This window comes from Peromyscus leucopus, unplaced genomic scaffold, assembly GCF_004664715.2.
Source record: "Peromyscus leucopus breed LL Stock unplaced genomic scaffold, UCI_PerLeu_2.1 scaffold_460, whole genome shotgun sequence".
In the NCBI taxonomy this organism is placed as follows: domain Eukaryota; kingdom Metazoa; phylum Chordata; class Mammalia; order Rodentia; family Cricetidae; genus Peromyscus; species Peromyscus leucopus.
Window position 1 is genome coordinate 82,877 of NW_023505355.1, and position 11,858 is coordinate 94,734.

Consider the following 11,858-nt stretch of genomic DNA (forward strand, 5'->3'; position numbering starts at 1 on the left):
CCATCCCAAAAATTGATGGCCTCTTTTTATTATTATTGTTACATAAAAACATAGATATACATAAATATAAACTGCTAAGTTTAATTTCTGTTTGTGTGTGTATCGTTTCAGGGCTGACCATTTTGTATTGGATAACCAATTAGGAGGCTGGTCCCTGAGAGAGGCTAATTGTCTCTCTCTCTCTCTCTCTCTTCTCTCTCTCTCTCTCTCTTCTCTTCTCTCTCTCTCTCCTCTCTCCCTCCCCCCCTCCCTCCTCTCTCCCCTCTCTCTCTCTCTCTCTCCCCCTCCCTCCCCTCCCTCCCCTCCCCTCCCCCCTCTCCCTTCTCTCTCTCTCTCTCTCTCTCTCTCTCTCTCTCTCTTCTCTCTCTCTCTCTCTCTCCTCTCTCGTGTGTGTCTGTGTGTCTGTCTTCCTCTCTCTGCTTCTCTACCTGAAGGAGAAATTTTGTTTAGGGTACTGTGACTCCATGAGATTTTTCTCCCTTTTACATTACTGTATCTTATTAATATTGTCATGTTCAGGTCTTTCTTAGGCAGCCATTTTTAGGAGACACAGTCTCACAGTAGACATTCTGGTCCTTTGACTCTTACAGTTCCAGAGCTCACTCTCCACATTGTTCCCTGAAAATTGGGTGCAGTTATATTGAAGATTTCTCCTTAGGAGCTGTATTCCCCATAATCTATTCCTCTGCCTTAAGTCCAGTTGTGATTTTCTGTACTGTTTCCACTTGCTGTAAAGAGAAGCTACTCTGAAGAAGGGCGAGAGCTGCATTTCCCTCTGGGCAGAAGCGTAAGTTTCAGAATGTAGTTGGAATTGTGCTGGTGTAGTACGTGCCACCAGTGGCTTCTCTTTCTAAGATCCCTGACTTCACTAGTCCTGAGTACTGGGTTTCAGTCCAGTCATGATTTCCCTTCTGTTGAATGGGCCTCAGTCCAGTTAGATAGCTGTTGGACTTATGTTGTGGTGATAAAACAGTGACCAAAAGCAACTTGGAGGGGGAAAGAGTTCATTTGACTTAGAGTATAGTCCACCGTTAAGGAAAGTCAAGGCAGGAGATGGGAGGCAAGAAATGAGTGAAGCAGAGGCGGTGGAGGAACCCTGTGAATAGCTCGCTTGCCATAACTTGATCAACCTGCTTTCTGTGTGTAATCCAGACTGGGCTGAACCGGACCTTCCATATCAGTCCAAACAAGAAAATGCCCAGTACCAAGCTGTTTTTATTACTGTAGCTCTATAGTAGAGCTTGAGGTCAGGGATCATGATGCCTCCAGAAGTTGTTTTATTGTACAGGATTCTTTTGGCTATCCTGGGTTTTTTGTTTTTCCATATGAAGTTGAGTATTATTCTTTCCAGGTCTGTGAAGAATTGTGTTGGTATTCTGATGGGATTGCACTGAATCTGTAGATTGCTTTTGGTAAGATTGCCATTTTTACTATTTAACCCTGCCTATCCATGAGCATGGAGATCTTTCCATTTCTGACATCTTCAATTCTTTTTTTCAGGACTTAAAGTTCTTGTCATATAGGTCTTTCATTTGCTTGGTTAGTGTTAACCCAAGGTATTTTATATCATTTGTAGCTATTGTAAAGAACTCAAGAAATTAGACATCAAAATGCCCAACAGTCCAATTAAGAAATGGCTATAGAACTAAACAAGAGAATTCTCAACAGAGGAAGCTCAAATGGCTGAAAAACATTTAAGGAATTGCTCAACATCCCTAATCATCAGGGAAATGCAAATCAAAACAACTCTCAGATACCACCTTACACCTGTCAGAATGGCTAAGATCAAAAACACTGAAGACAGCTTATGCTGGAGAGGATGTTGAGTTAGGGGACTCTCCTCCACTGCTGGTGGAATGCAAGCTTGTACAACCACTTTGGAAATCAATATGGCGCTTTCTTAGAAAATTGGGAATCAATCTCCCCCAAGTCCCAGCTATACCAACCACTCTTGGCATATACCCAAGGAATGCACAATCATACCACAAGGCACTTGCTCAGCTATGTTCATATCAGCATTGTTTGTAATAGCCAAAACCTGAACAACCTAGATGCCCTTCAACTGAAGAATGGATAAATAAAATGTGGTACATATATACAATGAAATACTACTCAGCAGAGAAAAACAATGACATCATGAGGTTTGCAGGCAAATGGATGGATCTAGAAAAAATCATCCGAGTGAAGTAACGCAGACTCAGAAAGACAAACATAGTATGTACTCACTCATAGGAGGATACTAGATGTAAAACAAAGATGACTAGACTGCTACTCACAACTCCAGGGAGGCTATCTAGAAAACAGGACCCCAAGAAAGACATAGGGATTGCCTAATGACAGAGAAAATGAATGAGATCTACATGAACAACCTGGATATGAGTGGGGGTAATGAAGGGCAAGGTTCAAGGGAAAGAGAGCTTAGGGGAGCAGGAGATTCCCAGCTGGATCAAGAACAGAGAGGAGAACAAAAAGAGAGACCATGATAAATGACCCCATGGATATAGGAAGAAGCAAAGTGCTAGAGAGGTGCACAGAAATCCACAGATACCTCCACAATAGACTACTGGCAATGATCAAGAGAAAGCCCAAACTGACCTACTCTGGTGGAGGATGGCCAAACACTCTAATTGTCGTGCTAGAAACCTCATCCAATGACTGAGGGAACCGGATGCAGAAATCCATGGCCAGGCCCCAAGTGGAGCTCCAGGAGTCCAATTGGTGAGAAAGGGGGAGGTTTGTATGAACGAGAATTGTTGAGACCAAGATTGGAAAAAGCACAGGACAAAATAGCCAAACGAATGGAAACACATGAACTACGAACAAATAGCTGAGGAGCCCCCAACTGGATCAGGCCCTCTGGATAAGTGAAACAGTTGATCAGCTTGATCTGTTTGGGAGGCATCTAGGCAGTGGGACAGGGGCCAGAAAAAAAAAATGCATCTCCCCACAAAACAGTGCCCACAGTTCAATCAGATAGAGGCAATCCCTCAGTTGAGGTTTCCTTTTCCTGGGTGACTAATTTGTGTCAAGTTGATAATAAATAATAAATAAATAAATAAATAAATAAATAAATAAATAAATAAATAAATAAAAAATAGCCGGCATACTCCTTCAGGAAAAAGTTTTAGTAAGGAGCATTCTTTCTAACGTATTTTTCATATTCTGTGTGGCCTCCTAATTACCTCTAACACAAATACCAAAAAAGTTTCATGTTCTCTTAAGGGTCTAATTTTCAAATTTTTGATCATCTCAGGTTCTTCTTTTCCTCACAACAGTAACTCAGTTGGTTGCTCACTTCCTTCTTCTAGATCAGTGGTTCTCAACCTCCCTAATGCTGCCATCCTTTAATACAGTGCTGACCCACAACCATAAAATTTTTTTTTGTGCTACTTCATAACTTCAATTTTACTACTGTTGTGAATCATCGTGTAAATATTTTTGGAGATAGAGGTTTGCCAAAGGGGTCATGACCCACAGGTTGAGAACCACTGTTACAGATGATACAAATGGTTCTCTGGTGTTCTTTTACATGCTGATCATGGACCTAGCTCTTCTACCCCTTCTCCAATCCCATGCCCTCCCTTCATGGCCCTGGTAGATTCAGCACATGAGGTGGGTCACATATGTTCTATGTTCTCAGAAGAGCCTTTCATCTTGTTTCTGTCATCTAATCCTAAAGAACTGCTGTTTCTGTGGCTTTCTTTCCAAGACTGACCTACTCGAGAAGAACAGTCTGGTTGTATCTCAGGCTTCTTTTATATATCCCAGTGTCAGGGGTTCCTGTGCTCCCTGTCACTACCATCTTTGATTTGATGTCCGTAGTGATGGGTCTGCTGCTGTCACTTTGTAAAAAAAATATGCATATGTGAAAACTATTAGCTATTTTAAAACACATTCAGTTGGTGGTTTCTTTATTTTGGTGTATTGTTCTTACAAATTTGAATCAGAAGAAAAAAACATTTTATTTTGTTAGGTCATTTAAGAAAAAGTCCCAGAAAAATGTTATGGAAACAGATTGAATGATTGCATTCTTGGTATGAAATATTCTTGAACTGTGATGTCTTATTCTAAGGACAGCTGCAAATTGGTTGAGCATGCTTTCATGTCTGCTTATGTAGTTTAATACTCTTGTTGTATAAAAGGTCTATTTCCTCTTGGTTTAAAGGAAATGCATATGCTTGATAAATTATATGGCTGTCTTGAAATGACAGCTCTAACTTTGCCATATTAAACATACATGCTACTTTTAAAGTTTCTATCACTTATTCTGACTGGAGAAGGGTGCTAAGAGTATGAGTCCTAGAATCTCAGCATGCTAAGCACACCAAGCCAGACACCCATGACTGCTGGAAAAGCTTTGGAGAGTGTAGGTATGGTACTGCTCATATAAAGCATTCACTACCACACACAGGAAGGTCAAGGCTAGAACATATGATCTGCTTTCATATTTGCTTTTGGAGTCTTACTCAATTTACATGTTCAAAATATATTTTGAGTTAACTTATAAACACATTTTACTTATTAAGGTTAGGAAAGCCATTTTCTGATTAATCAGTAAGATTACCAGGCTTCTTGGGGCTAGAAGCGACAGCTCAGTTGTTAAGAGCAGGTACTGCTCTTGCAGAGGACCAGAGTTGGGTTCCCAGCACTCAGGTTAGATGGCTCAAACTGCTTGTGACTCTGGATCTGGCTTCTCTGTCCTCTGAGGGCAGCTACAAACCTGTGCACATACTCACACACAGACACATACACATAATTGAAAAAACAAACAAATCTTTAAAAGGATTCACCAAGATTCTAGTAAGTCTATACATGTTATGTCTGTCTGCATAAACATTCCAGGTCAGGTAATGGGAAGTACAGGTAAGTTTTTGTTTTAGAAGAGGAAAACAGACAGTGTGTTGGTGCTCTTAGGAGGCTGAGAAGAGAGGGTTGCTTGAATCCAGGTGTTCTGGGCCAGTTTGGGCAACAGAGTGAGAAAGAGGCTGTTAAATAAAAGAGCAAGGCAGGTGAACTTTCCTCAAATCCTAAGTATCAGTAGTAATGGAATATGTCAGAAGAGTAATCTTTGCTTGATAGCTTTATATATCTGGCTATCTAGATTTCTCATATATAATTATCTTATATAATTTTTCATGTAATAATGCAATCCATGGATTTAAACCCATCAGTAGCTCTTGAGAATAAAAGTAGTCTAATTTCTATACAAGGAAGCTATTGGCCACAGGCAAGATGATTTAATAGTATGTAAAATGTCTATACAAAGTCTCCTTAAAGCCTTGAAAAAAGAATCCACTTTGATATTTTTGTTTCAATTTGATTATGGAGTTTTCATTTTATTTTTTTTAATGAAACAAACAAAACTGGGAAACAATTGGGGCAACTTGACATCTATTCTAAATATTTGTTTCAGGTTTGGCTGGAAAGGAGGATACATTTTTGGCAGAGTATAAAAGTAGAACTGTATGATATGAATAACATAAACAACTTAGTTTCTATGATTTTAGTTAATACCATTATACAGTTTTAAAATTACAAAATCCATTTCCTCCAAATTAGTCATGAAAACCCTTCTGTCATTTCAACTTCTCATTGGCAACAGTGAACAGATGTCTGGCCTTGGCCGTGGTACGGGAGACTCAGTTTATGTCGGTGTGCCGTGTGCAAACTTGGGGCTGTTTGCCTTGACCACACATGACTGGAGAAAGGGATGCTTGGGAACAGCAACTTTGTACTGCTCATGAAGCAGGGAAGTCAAAGGGAAAGGACTTCAGAGTTTGATTTTTATTGCCTTAAAGAAAAAAGGGTTTGCTAATATAATCAGGTTTTATTCATTTCAAGCATTTTAGCATCTGCCATTTCTAAATAAGTAATACCGCTTTCAAGTTTAACAACTATATCAAAGCCCATCTTTCTGATGATTTAACAGTTCCTTAGCTTATACACATTCTTTCTAGTTTTAACGTCTACTGGGTTGTGAGTGTTCAAATATAAGCAGGAAACTGAAACCTTAGCATTGAAAATACTGCCTGACTTCCATCCAGATTTCTAGAAGTGATATCATAAGACCTATAACAGTAACTATTGTCCTTCAAAAAATGTATTATTCCCAAATACTATCTGCTTCTTCCTTAGTGAGAAGTAACTCTGGGCCCTGTGGATGACGCTGGCATTTCTACCTTCCTGTTGGCAGGGATTCTGTGGTTGCATGAAGGCAAACATTGCCCAATTTTCAGAGTTAGCTGCAAGTATTGTCATTCAGTCAGTTGTGATTGCTGTAGGCATTTACTGCATCATCTCCAAACATTATAAGAGTTGTGTACTGTTAAGAGTCAATATAGGGGCTGGAGAAGAGGGCCCAGCAGTTAAGAACACTGGCTGCTCTTCCAGAGGACCCAGGTTCAGTTCCCATCACCCACATGGCAGCTCACAACTAACTCTTAACTCCAGTTCCAAGGGATCCAACATCCCACACAGACATGCATGCAGGCAAAACACCAATGCACATGAAATAAAATTAATTTTAAAAAGTCAATATAGACCAGTGAAGTACCTAATTATGTATAGACAAAATAATCAGGAGTAGACTCAACTCTCTATTTCTTCTTAAATATTAAATAAGGAAATATTTAAATGACTACAATGTTTAAGAAGAGGAATAACATCTTGGAAATTTTGTGAGTTCTCAAAATTTCTCCACAATGAAAAACAATAGTCATTCTTCAAATATATACTGACCTTGTGGTTTGCAAAGAAATTCTTGTTAAAAATTCCACCTGCATATTAAAATTGACAATTGGCAAATTATATGAATCTGTATCACTAAATCTATCACTTTAGAAATGGGTGCAATATTGTAAGTCATATGAATCTGTATCACTGATACAGTGATGGGAACAATGGAGATGAAGAAGCCTGTTTTGCAGGTATATTGAGGTAAGGTGGTATTTGATTAAGGAAGTTTTAAAAAATTTTATTCGGTTGACATTCAACTCTGAATTAATTATACTTCACTCCTTGCTCCATTTGGAATGCAGTATCTTGAACTTTACATGATTAATTTAGCATAAACTTAAAAAATGCTTTTGATGGTTTTCCCTTCCCTTGGGCTAGAGTTGATTTATTTGAATCACTGCACTAATTATTTTAAGATGGAATTGTAATACATATATATGATTTATTCAGTAGAAGGAAAAAAATATAACTGTATGTGCTACACTTTCATTATTACTATCAAAGTACAAATACAATTTCTAAATAAGCTTTGGAATTAAATTAATTCCAATGGAAACAAACTCAATTTAAGCATGTTTATTAAAAGTTGTAAGTTACTTGAAATTTATTAGTGTTCTTTTGCAGTAGCTACACAAGGACTTCAAAAACATCTTTTTTTTTCTGGCAGAAGTTGATGGTTTGCTGCTGTGAGCACAAGTGTGTGTTATTCTCAGAGCAACAGGAGGTACAGGGCAGAGGCACACTTGTTGCTGATGCAATAGGCTTGTAACAGACAGTTCTAACACATCGTGAGAGTACTTTACACAATGGAGTGTATGCTTTCACACAACTATAGATTTTTTTTCCAGACCAGGGCCTCATGCGTGTTAGGCAAACACCCTGCCACTCAGTTGTACTTACTTAGATGTTCTTGTGAGAAAGATGAACTTTGGAGAATTAGCATGCTCATTAAAGATAACAGGCCAACACAGCCCAAATGGACAGACAGCTGGAATCAACACCATGTCCTTCCCTTTTCTGAGTCTGTGTAAACCAGCATTCAGCAGCTCTGCTATTGATGGTCCCTGTTGTTTGAACGTAAAGTACAAAAAAGTAAAGGAAAACCGAAAAACTGTCCAACATAAGGAATTGACAGTCATGTGGAAGGACAGATAAAAGGTAATTAGGTTACAATTAATGTGATCAGGATAAAATGGGTGTATATGAAATGTGGAACTATTTTCCTATTTCCTGTCCAAAATGTCAAAGAGGATAGGTGATAGAATCTTTTTTTCTAAAGGGCACTTCTATTTTGAAAGACAGACATCCCACACCCCCATCTGCTGCACTAGACGGGAAAACCACATGGCAGGTGGAAGATTTCTTTAATCTGGGATGATTAGCTTGTTTCAGGACCAGTCCACTTTAGCACGTTCCCTTGCTTCCTTGGCTTTTCATCTCATATGCTATAAATGCTCCCCTTTGCTTCCCTACTTCCCATCAATTATACTGAGTCTATGAAACCCTAAAAAATTTGATACCACTGTGGCCAAAGCACTCCGACTTGCTTACTCTTCCCTCGCCTTGGATAGTCTGCATTCAGAACTGTTCATTTTGATGTGAAGCTGGCGATCATCTACAAATGGCATACTTATTTGGAACAATTGGTTGGTGTAAGTAGGTGCAAAACAAAACACTAAACACAACCACTCTCTATGGAGAGAAAGAACCCCACTGCCGGGCTGCCTTCGACAAGGGAGGACAGTGTCCAGCTTCAAAAGCTTGTTGTGTTTTATATGTCGGGGGAGGCTGTGCAGAAGCTGGAACAGCCAGGTGGTTAGCCTGGAACTTTTCAGGTAGAGTAGGTGCTGACAGTTGCTCTTAGAACCATTCAGCCAGCCTTTGGGACTCCTGAGAAAATGCTTGAGATTTCTGTTCCCTAATCCCTCTCAGGTGGAAGACGGGTCCTTGTCATCAGCACTTTGGGGCCTCATTTGGGACCTAACATTCTAGCCCTTTATTGACAATAAGGGTGACAGTAGATGGTAGGTAGGTAGGTAGGTAGGTAGCAAATGGTAAGCTGCTTCTGTTGAGTAGGATGTTGGAAAAGGTGGGGCTTGGAATGCTGGTCCAAAGCAGAGGCTCAAGCTGGAAGGCAATGGACTTGAGGGATTCTGTCAGAGGCATCTGTTTCACTGAACATGGGGTAGCTCATTAATTCCTTCCTGAACAATTCTGAAGAGATGGGGCAATCATCACTATGTGGAAGATCAAAATCTGAGGGCAGAGGAGAGACACGAGATGCAGACCACCATACTGAGAGTCCTTAATTTGAGTCAGCTCCCAGGGGCTGGATCTGCATGCCAGCTCAGGATGTCTTTAATCCATCTTTCTACCTAGCTAGATTGATTTACATAGTAACAACATTCTTTATTTGTTGAGGAAAGACATGTGCCTCCTTTCTCATCAGCAAGTCAAGGCTGTTTTGTTGTAGGACCACTGAGATTAGGGAGGTGAGCTGGTCCTGGGCAATAGTAGAGTGGAGGTTGATTCCTTGATAGTATCTGGGGACTGGGTGGAAATCTCCTGGGACAGATATAGATTGTGCAGAAGAGTGGAAACAAATGTCTTTCTGATAAAGGTTTTTGAGAGTGTTTTAGTGATGGAGAGATGGCTCAGCAGTCAGAGTGCTCTTTCAAGGAACTAGAGTCCAGTTCCCAGCACCCGCACTGGCATTGTCTGCAACTCTAGTTCCGGGAAGGTCAATGCTCTCCATCTGACTTCTGAAGGCACCCACACACATGCATCCATACACATAAATAAAAATAAGTAAGTCCTAAAGAAGAGAATATTTTTTTCTTCTTGATAGATGTCTATTACCTGTCCCTGAGAATAATGTCAGGTTGGATTAGTCACTAACATTTAACACACCTTATTTTGAACTAACTTAGGCTACATTAAATTATGAGTAGAAAAGTATCTAGTTGATTTTAATTAAACTGTATTTTTTTTTCCTAGCACAAATAAAAACCATCACTTTCCATCAAAATTTCGTTGTAGGAAATGTATTAATTCTGTTTTGACCTTATAATTATGCTTTATGTTTCCGGATCCTCAGTATCGAATTCTTGGCAAAGAACAAAAACAAACAAAAAAACAAAGCAAGCAAGCAAACAAACAAAAACTGACCGTAATGGTATTTCTTTGACTACATTACAGAGAAGGAACAGTAGTTTTTAATGAAGATACCAGGAGCTGCATCTTGAATTACACATTATTTTCCAGCTTTTATTTATTTATATTCAGCTTAAACTAACTCATATCAGAATTGTCATAAAATAAGCTAAATTGCAACTACAACAGACTTGTACTTGATGACTAGTGGACTCCTAATTTTTACAGTGATTACTATAAATAAACCTTGTTTAATAGACTTTCCTATTATATATATATATACACGTAATATATATAATAGTGGGTCTGTTTCAAAATATACTTAGAAAAACAATCTTTTGCCTTTAAATACCAATTGTAATACTCTGCTTTTGTACCTTTTTAAAAGGGGGTTCATAGAAACATTGTCAGATGGTCGAGAGACGGCAGGAACTGACCTACTCTGGTGATGGGATGCCAGACACCTGTTAGTTGTGCCATAAACCCCATCCAAGAAGGTCTGAGGAATCTGGATGCAGACATCCACGCTGGGCCCCTGGTGGAGCATGGGATTCTAATTAGTGAGAAAGAAGAGGTTTATATGATGAGAATTGTTGAGCCAAGGTTGGATAAAGCGACAGGACAAATAACCAAATGAATGGAAGCACAGGATCTATGAACAAGGCTGAGGGGCCCCAACTGGATCAGGCCCTGAATACGTGAGACAGTCATTTGGCTTGATCTGTTTGGGAGGCAGCTGTGTGTTGGTGCCGGGTCCTGGCTCGTTGCATGAGTTGGCTGTTTGAATCTGGACTTATGCAGGACGCTTGGCTCGGTCTGGGAGGGGGGACTGGACCTGGCTGGACTGAGTCTACCAGTCGATCCAGTCCTCGGGGAGACCTTGATCTGGAGGAGGTGGGAATGAGGGTGGGGTGGGGGGTAATGGGGGAGGGGGGCGAGAGAGAGTGGGAGAACAGGGGAATCTGTGCTATTATGTTGAACTAAATGATGTTGTAAAATAAATTTACTAAAAGAAAAGAAAAAGAAAAAAAGAAAAAAAAGAAAAAAAGAAAAAAAAAGAAAACATTGTCAAGGAAAGGTTTGTGTAGCTAGAGTTTTCCTGCCATGCTCACAGTCAGGACAAATCTTTGTCACCCACCAGTCCCACAGCCGCTCAGACCAACCAAGTAAGAGGGCTCTGGTACTGAGCGGGACTTGCAGCGGGAGCTGGAGAGAATTTCCAGCAACAGGTTTGTTCTAGTTTTAGAGTGAGGTCCCTTACATCATCATCACGAGACCAGTATATGCTTGTCAGTGTAAGCAATTTCCCTCCAGAACTTAACATTTCTATCCTGCAGGTAATTTTTTTTTTTTTTTAAAGACAGGGTCTTTCTGTAGTTCTGACTGTCCTGGAATTTGCTATGTGTGGACCAGGCTGACCTTGAACTCAAAGAGATCAGCCTGCCTCTGCGTCCCAGCTGTTGAGACTAAGGTGTGCACCACCATACAAAGTTTAAATTTTGTGATTGGTTTTTGTTTTTGATTGTGTGTGGGGTTTGCCCACCTGTTTGTGCACCATGTACATGCATTGCCCATGGAAGCCAGAAGAGGGCAGCAGATCCCCTGGAACTGGAGTTACAGAAGGTTGTGAGCCACCTTGTAGGTGCTGGAATTGGAACCCTGTCCTTTGGAGAGCAGTCAGTGCTCATAACCACCAAGTTATCTCTCCAGCCCTGCAGGTAAACTCTTTAAGACAAAAGATAAACAACTCAAGATAGCTTCAGTAAGAAGTCTCTGAAACTGACCAGATTACTGGGCCCCTCCTCCTAAGAGTAAAGACTGCTGAGGGTCACTCTCAGACAAACCGAGCTCAAAGACTCTTGAGACCTGACCACCTTGCCTGGAAGAAGCAGAAACCAGAAAGCTGCCTGGAAGAGTTTAGACCATTGAGGTACCTGGAGAGTACACTTTTCATCCTGTTGCGCTGCCTG